Source organism: Ovis canadensis, chromosome X (assembly GCF_042477335.2).
Source record: "Ovis canadensis isolate MfBH-ARS-UI-01 breed Bighorn chromosome X, ARS-UI_OviCan_v2, whole genome shotgun sequence".
Lineage (NCBI taxonomy): Eukaryota > Metazoa > Chordata > Mammalia > Artiodactyla > Bovidae > Ovis > Ovis canadensis.
In genome coordinates, this window is record NC_091727.1 from 75,137,967 (window position 1) to 75,144,669 (window position 6,703).

General features: G+C 39.8%; 1 pseudogene; it reads left to right on the top strand.

Annotated features, from left to right (window-relative positions):
* The first annotated feature begins 513 nt into the window (after nt 1-513).
* Nucleotides 514-1,543, top strand: LOC138929956 (ribosome biogenesis protein NSA2 homolog pseudogene; annotated as a pseudogene).
* The last annotated feature ends 5,160 nt before the right edge of the window (nt 1,544-6,703 follow it).

Sequence of the window (6,703 nt, forward strand, 5' to 3'; positions counted from 1 at the left end):
TAATTGTAATAGTTTATAAAATATTTTTTTATAATTTCTTCTCTATAGCTCAGTTCCCTCCCTGCTACTTTTATTGTACTGATATTGATATAACAAGTATATCTTTATACATTTTAAAGCCATCATAGTTTTATAATAATAAATTGTTTTTTTATCAATGTTGAAAGAAAAAAAAAAGGGTTACACAAATAAAAGCACATGTGTACTATTAAAATCCTCTTGATGAAAGTGAAAGAGGAGAGTGAAAGAGTTGGCTTAAAGCTCAATATTCAGAAAACTAAGATCATGGCATCTGGTCCCATCACTTCATGGGAAATAGATGGGGAAACAGTGGAAACAGTGTTAGACTATGTTTTTTTGGGTTCCAAAATCACTGCAGATGGTGACTGCAGCCATGAAGTTAAAAGATGCTTACTCATTGGAAGGAAAGTTATGACCAACCTAGATAGCATATTAAAAAGCAGAGACAGCCTGTCACGGTTGGTGCGGAGTCAGCTCGTGGGTCTCTGAGAGGCGAAAATTGAGAGCTTCTTCGCGCCACGGAGACTGCACCCGGTGGCTCGGCAGCCGTCACCATGCCACAAAATGAATATATTGAGTTACACCGTAAGCGCTATGGATATCGTTTGATTACCATGAGAAAAAGAGAAAGAAGGAAGGTCGAGAGGCTCATGAACTTTCAAAGAAGGCAAAAAAAGATGATTGGTCTGAAAGCTAAGCTCTACCATAAACAGTGCCATGCTGAGAAAATACAAATGAAAAAGACTATTAAGATGCATGAAAAGAGAAACACCAAACAGAAGAATGATGAAAAGACTCCACAAGGAGCCGTACCTGCATATCTACTGGACCGAGAGGGACTGTCTCGAGCTAAAGTACTTTCCAATATGATTAAACAGAAACGAAAAGAGAAAGCGGGAAAATGGGAGGTTCCTCTACCTAAAGTTCGTGCCCAGGGAGAAACAGAAGTATTAAAAGTTATTCAAACAGGAAAAAGAAGGAAGAAAGCCTGGAAGAGGATGGTTACTAAAGTCTGCTTTGTTGGAGATGGCTTTACTTGAAAACCACCTAAATGTGAAAGATTCATTAGGCCGATGGGATTACATTTCAAGAAGGCTCATGTAACACATCCTGAACTGAAAGCCACCTTTTGCTTGCCAATACTTGGTGTAAAGAAGAATCGCTCATCCCCACTATATACAACTTTGGATGTTATTACCAAAGGAACCATCATTGAGGTGAACGTAAGTGAGTTGGGCCTTGTAACACAAGGAGGCAAAGTCATCTGGGGAAAATATGCCCAGGTTACCAATAATCCTGAAAATGATGGATGCATAAATACAGTCTTACTGGTTTGACAGCAGTTACATACAAATAACTCCTTATAATTACTGAAGACTACACACCAGTTGGGAAACCATTACTCTGATATTTCTGAATACTATCAATCAACCTTACATGTTGTCTTCAGTCAAAGAAAACTATTTATTTTACAGTTTTAAAAATGAAAAAAGCCAACATTAAAATGGTCTAGTTTTACAAACTGGACTTTTGCATCTGTTTAGCATTTAAATGTTCATAAAAATAAAATGATTTAAAGAATCAAAAAAATAAAAAGCAGAGACATTACTTTGCCAACAAAGGTACATCTTGTCAAGGCTATGGTTTTTCCAGTGGTCATGTATGGATGTGAGAGTTGGACTGTGAAGAAAGCTGAGTGCCAAAGAATTGATTGTTTTGAACTGTGGTGTTGGAGAAGACTCTTGAGAGTCCCTTGGACTGCAAGGAGATCCAACCAGTCCATTCTAAAGGAGATCAATCCTGGGTGTTCATTGGAAGGACTGATGCTAAAGCTGAAACTCTAGTACTTTGGCCACCTCATGCAAAGATTTGACTCATTGGAAAAGACTCTGATGCTGGGAGGGATTGGGGGCAGGAAGAGAAGGGGACGACAGAGGATGAGATGGCTGGATGGCATCACCGACTTGATGGACATGAGTTTGAGTAAACTCCGGGAGTTGGTGATGGACAGGGAGGCCTAGTGTGCTGCGATTCATGGGATCGCAAAGAGTCAGACACGACTGAGCAACTAAACTGAGCTAAACTGCTTCTATTTAAGATCCAGTGTGGTTATCTCTCTTGTTATTATCATTTTTTTCCCTTCTTCTCATGCTTTAAAAAGTATATTACTCAGAGTTGCCCAGAGAAACAGAATCAATATGATATGTAAAAATATATACAAGGTATTTATTATGAGGAGTTCACTTATATGATTGTGGAGACAGAAGTCTCATGATATGCTGTCTGCAAACTGTGGACCCAGGAAAGCCAGTGGGATAGTTTAGTGCAAACCTAGAGATCTAAGAAGCAAGAAAGTCAGTGGTATAAATACCAACTTGAGCCTGAAGGACTGTGAACTAAAACCTCATATTTTATGGGACACAGCAAAACCAGTTCTAAGAGAGAAAGTTTACAGAAATAAAAACTTAAATAAAAGAGAGAGAAAGAGAAAATTCTCAATAAAACAACTTAACACTATTCTTCAAGAAACCAAGGAACTAGATAAAGCAGAACTATATAAGCCCAAAACTAGCAAAGGAAAAAAGAATTTCAAAGTATGAACATAAATAAATGAAATAAAAGTTAGAAAGAAGTTCATCAAAACTAGGAGTTAGTTTTCTGAAAATACAAACAGAATTCACAAACATTTAACTGCATTAAGAAAAGAAGACTCAGGGGTGATCCCAAGATGGCCGAGAAATAAGACAGGGAGACCACTTCCTCCTCCACAATTTCAGCAAAACATCATTTGAATGTTGAGCAACTTCCACAAAACAACTTTGAACATTGGTGGAGGACACCAGGCACCCAGAAAGGTAGGCCAATCTCTTCCAAAGGAGGTAGGCAAAATATAAAATGTTAAAACAGAGACAAAGGGTTTAGAGAAAGAGACCATCCTGGGGAAGGAGTCATGAAGAAGGAGTTGTTTCCATACCTTCTCACAGATGTGTCTGTGGGGAGTTTTGAGCTTCCCTGATAGCTCACTTGGTAAAGAATCTGCCTACAGTGCAGGAGACCCCAGTTCAATTCCTTGGTTGGGAAAATCCCCTGGAGAAGGGATAGACTACCCACTCCAGTATTCTTAGGCTTCCCTTTGTGAATCAGCTGGTAAAAAGTCTGCCTGCAATTTGGGAGACCTGGGCTCAATCCCTGGGTTGGGAAGATCCCCTGGAGAAGGGAAAGGCTACCCACTCCAGTATTCTGTCCTGGAGAATTTCATGGACTCTATAGTCCATGGGGTCGAAAAGAGTCAAACTCAACTTAGTGACTTTCACTCACTTGGTATCTCAGAGGGCAACTTAACTAGGAAAACAAACAAACACAGAATACACACCTAACAGCAATTACCAGCTGAGAAGCAGCACAGATGCTCAATTTCACCAGCAGCGAGTGGAGGCTGGGCAGGGAGGTGCAGGCTACATTGTTGGGCCCTAGGGTAAGGACTGGGTTTGAATGTCTTGAGGACAATCTGAGGGAGCTAACATGACATAGCAACCCAAACCATGGGATCGCTAGAAAGACCAACAAAAATTTTTTTTTTTTTTTTCGATGAAAGACTCTAACTCCACATGGTGACCCCTGGAACAGTCTCAGAACAAAGGATTGTGCCCTAGAGAGTAACAAAGGAGAGCAAACCGGCTGCCACTTAGGGCCTTCCTATCTGGAGGCAGAGAGGCAGGTGTGCAACAGCCAGAGCCAGAGGGCAAGAGGCTTCTGCAATCCTGGACCCTGAAACCACATCTTCTATCAAACTACGAGCAAGGTGCCAGTTGCTAATCACATCTTCCCGAGATTCTGGATGGTTCACATCTGCCAGTAGTATCACAGACTGAGATCAGCCCCCTAGATAAGACACATGACACACCAGGGACTGAGCCCTCACAGTGCACCCAGGAAACCAAGCAACCAGGACTGGTGAGGTGTATAAAACACAAGGCTTGCCTGGGACAGTGTGCTCACCAAGCACCCAGTCACCTGAGTGACTTGGACGTGGGAAGGGCACAAAACTCACAGCCAGTCAGGGTCTATGCCCTTGCAGAGCACCAGTGAAGCTGAGTGGCTTAGCTCTGGGAAGTGCACAAAATGCAAGGTTCACTTGGGACAGTGTCCTTGCAGAGCACCCTGGAGCCTGAGCAGTGTGAATCCAGGAAGTACATGCTACCTTGGGCTATGGCAAATCCAGTGTGGTCCATCCACTACAGGTATTCCCCACACATGCCAGCGGTATTTGTTTGCAGTGTCCCTTCCTCTCCACAGCACGATTGAAAAAGCAAGCCTAAATAAGTGGCCACCTCTAAACCCTGTGTCAGCGCAGAAATTAGACCTGAAGATACTTACAAACAAAGAGACCAAAATAAAGAAGGGGGGGACTGCCCCAATAGTAACAGGTGCAACCGATTAAAATCCTGCAGGTAATAGTCAAATTTTGCATTTGAGAGACAACTATAAACCTTGAGAACAAGTATAAGCTGGAACAAGGGACTATCTGACTCTGGACTGACTCCATACTGCCCACAAGAGCTCTAGAGAATTTTCTAGATATATTTTTACAATTATAACTTCTTAATTTTTGAAAAAACTTTAGTTCTTTATTGCTTCTTTAGCTTTCATGTTATAACATATTACCTTTCTTTAAAAAACTATTTTAAACAAAAATCTATTGTTAAACAAGTGATCTTTTTTTCTTATATTTTTATATTGTAATTTTGAGAGTCTAAACTCTATTCTGTTTTTTTTTTTAATCTTTGCTTTTTTTTATGTGTTCAATTTTGTACCTCTAAGAATTTAATGTTCAGTACTCATTTTCACTAAGGGATTTGATTACTGACTTGATTGCTTTCTACTCTTTTGACCCTCCCTTTCCTCCTCTGGGTCACCTCTTCCTCTGTTCTTATTCTCTCTTCTCTGTATAGCTCTGTGAATCTCTCTGGGTGTTCCTGGCTGTAGAGAATTGTTTCACCATTAACCTAAGGGGTTTTATCTTTTGAGTTGTTTGGATGGAGACATCTTGATGATACTGTAATAGAAGGACCTAAACCCAGAGTCAGGAGGCTCAACTCCAGAACTTTAGAGCATCAGAGACCTCTGAGAAATCTCTGTACCTACACTGAAACCAAGCTCCACCCAAGAGTCAACAGGCTCCACTGTAAGATACCCCATGCTAATTCTCCAGCAAAACAGGAACATAAGCCTGAACATTAAAAGACGACCTGCCCAAGGCCATACCAAACCCATAGACATCCTACAATTCACTACTAGACACTTCATTGCACTCCAGAGAAAGTAAATTCAACTCCACCCTTCAGAACACAGACACAAGTTCCCCTACCAGGAAATCCTGACAAGCCACTGGTCCAACCCCACCCACAAGAAGCAGAATCCACAATTCAGAGAAACCACGACCTTCCAGGCTGCCAAAAGGGCACCCCCAAAACAGAAAGCTAAACAAAATGAAAAGGTAGACAAATATTCAACAGGTGAAAGAACATGACAAAAAAACACTAATCCAAAAAAAATAATAATAATAATAATAAAAGGAGGAGATAAGTGGTCTACCTGAAAAATAATTCAGAATAATGATAGTAAAGATGACCCAAGACCTAGGAAATAAAATGTATTTACAGATAAGTAGAGACAAGTATTGTGAAGATGCAAGAAATGTCTGAGAAGCACCAAAATAAATAAAGAAGAGTTGATCAATAATGAACAATGCAATAACTCAGATCAAAAACACTGGAGGGAACCAACAGTAGAATAACTGAGGCAGAAGAGAGGATGAGTAAAGTGGTATAATACTGGAAATAAATGAAGCAGAGAGGAAAAAAGAACAAAAAGAAATGAAGACAACCTCTGAGACCTCTGAGGCAATGTTAAATACCCCAACATTAGAATCATAGGTGTCCCAGAAGAAGAAAACAAAAAGAAAAGACATGAGAAAATACATGAAGAGATAATAGTTGAAAACTTCCCTAACATGTGGAACGAAATAGCCACCCAAGTCCAAGAAATCCAGACAGTCTAAAACTGGATAAATCCTAGGCAAAACACCCCAGACACATGTTAATCAAACTAACAAAAATTAAACATCAAAATAAAATATTAAAGGAACCAGGGTTAAAGCAACAAATAACACACAAGAAGATCCCCATAAGAATAACAACTGATCTTTTACAGAACTCTTGAGGCCAGAAGGGAATGGCAGGATATACTTAAAGAGATGAAAGAGAAAAACCAAAGATTACAACAAAGATTACTCTACCCAGCAAGGATCTCATACAGATATGAAGGATAAATCAAAAGCTTTATAGACAAACAGAAGCTGAGAGAATTCAGCACCAACAAAATAGCTCTTAAACTAATGATAAAGGATCTTCTCTAGACAAGAAACACAGAAAAGGTTTATACTAATGAACCCAAACAGCAAAGTAATTGGTGACAGGATCACAATTATCAGTAATCACCCTAAATGTAAACGGGTTAAATGCTCTGACAAATACTGGCTGAATGGATACAAAAATAAGATCCAAAAATATGCTGCCTACATGAGACCCACCTTAAATCTAGGGATATTTACATACTGAAAGTAAGATGCTGGATAAAGATATTTCATACAAACAGAGACCAAAACAAAGCAAGAGTAGCA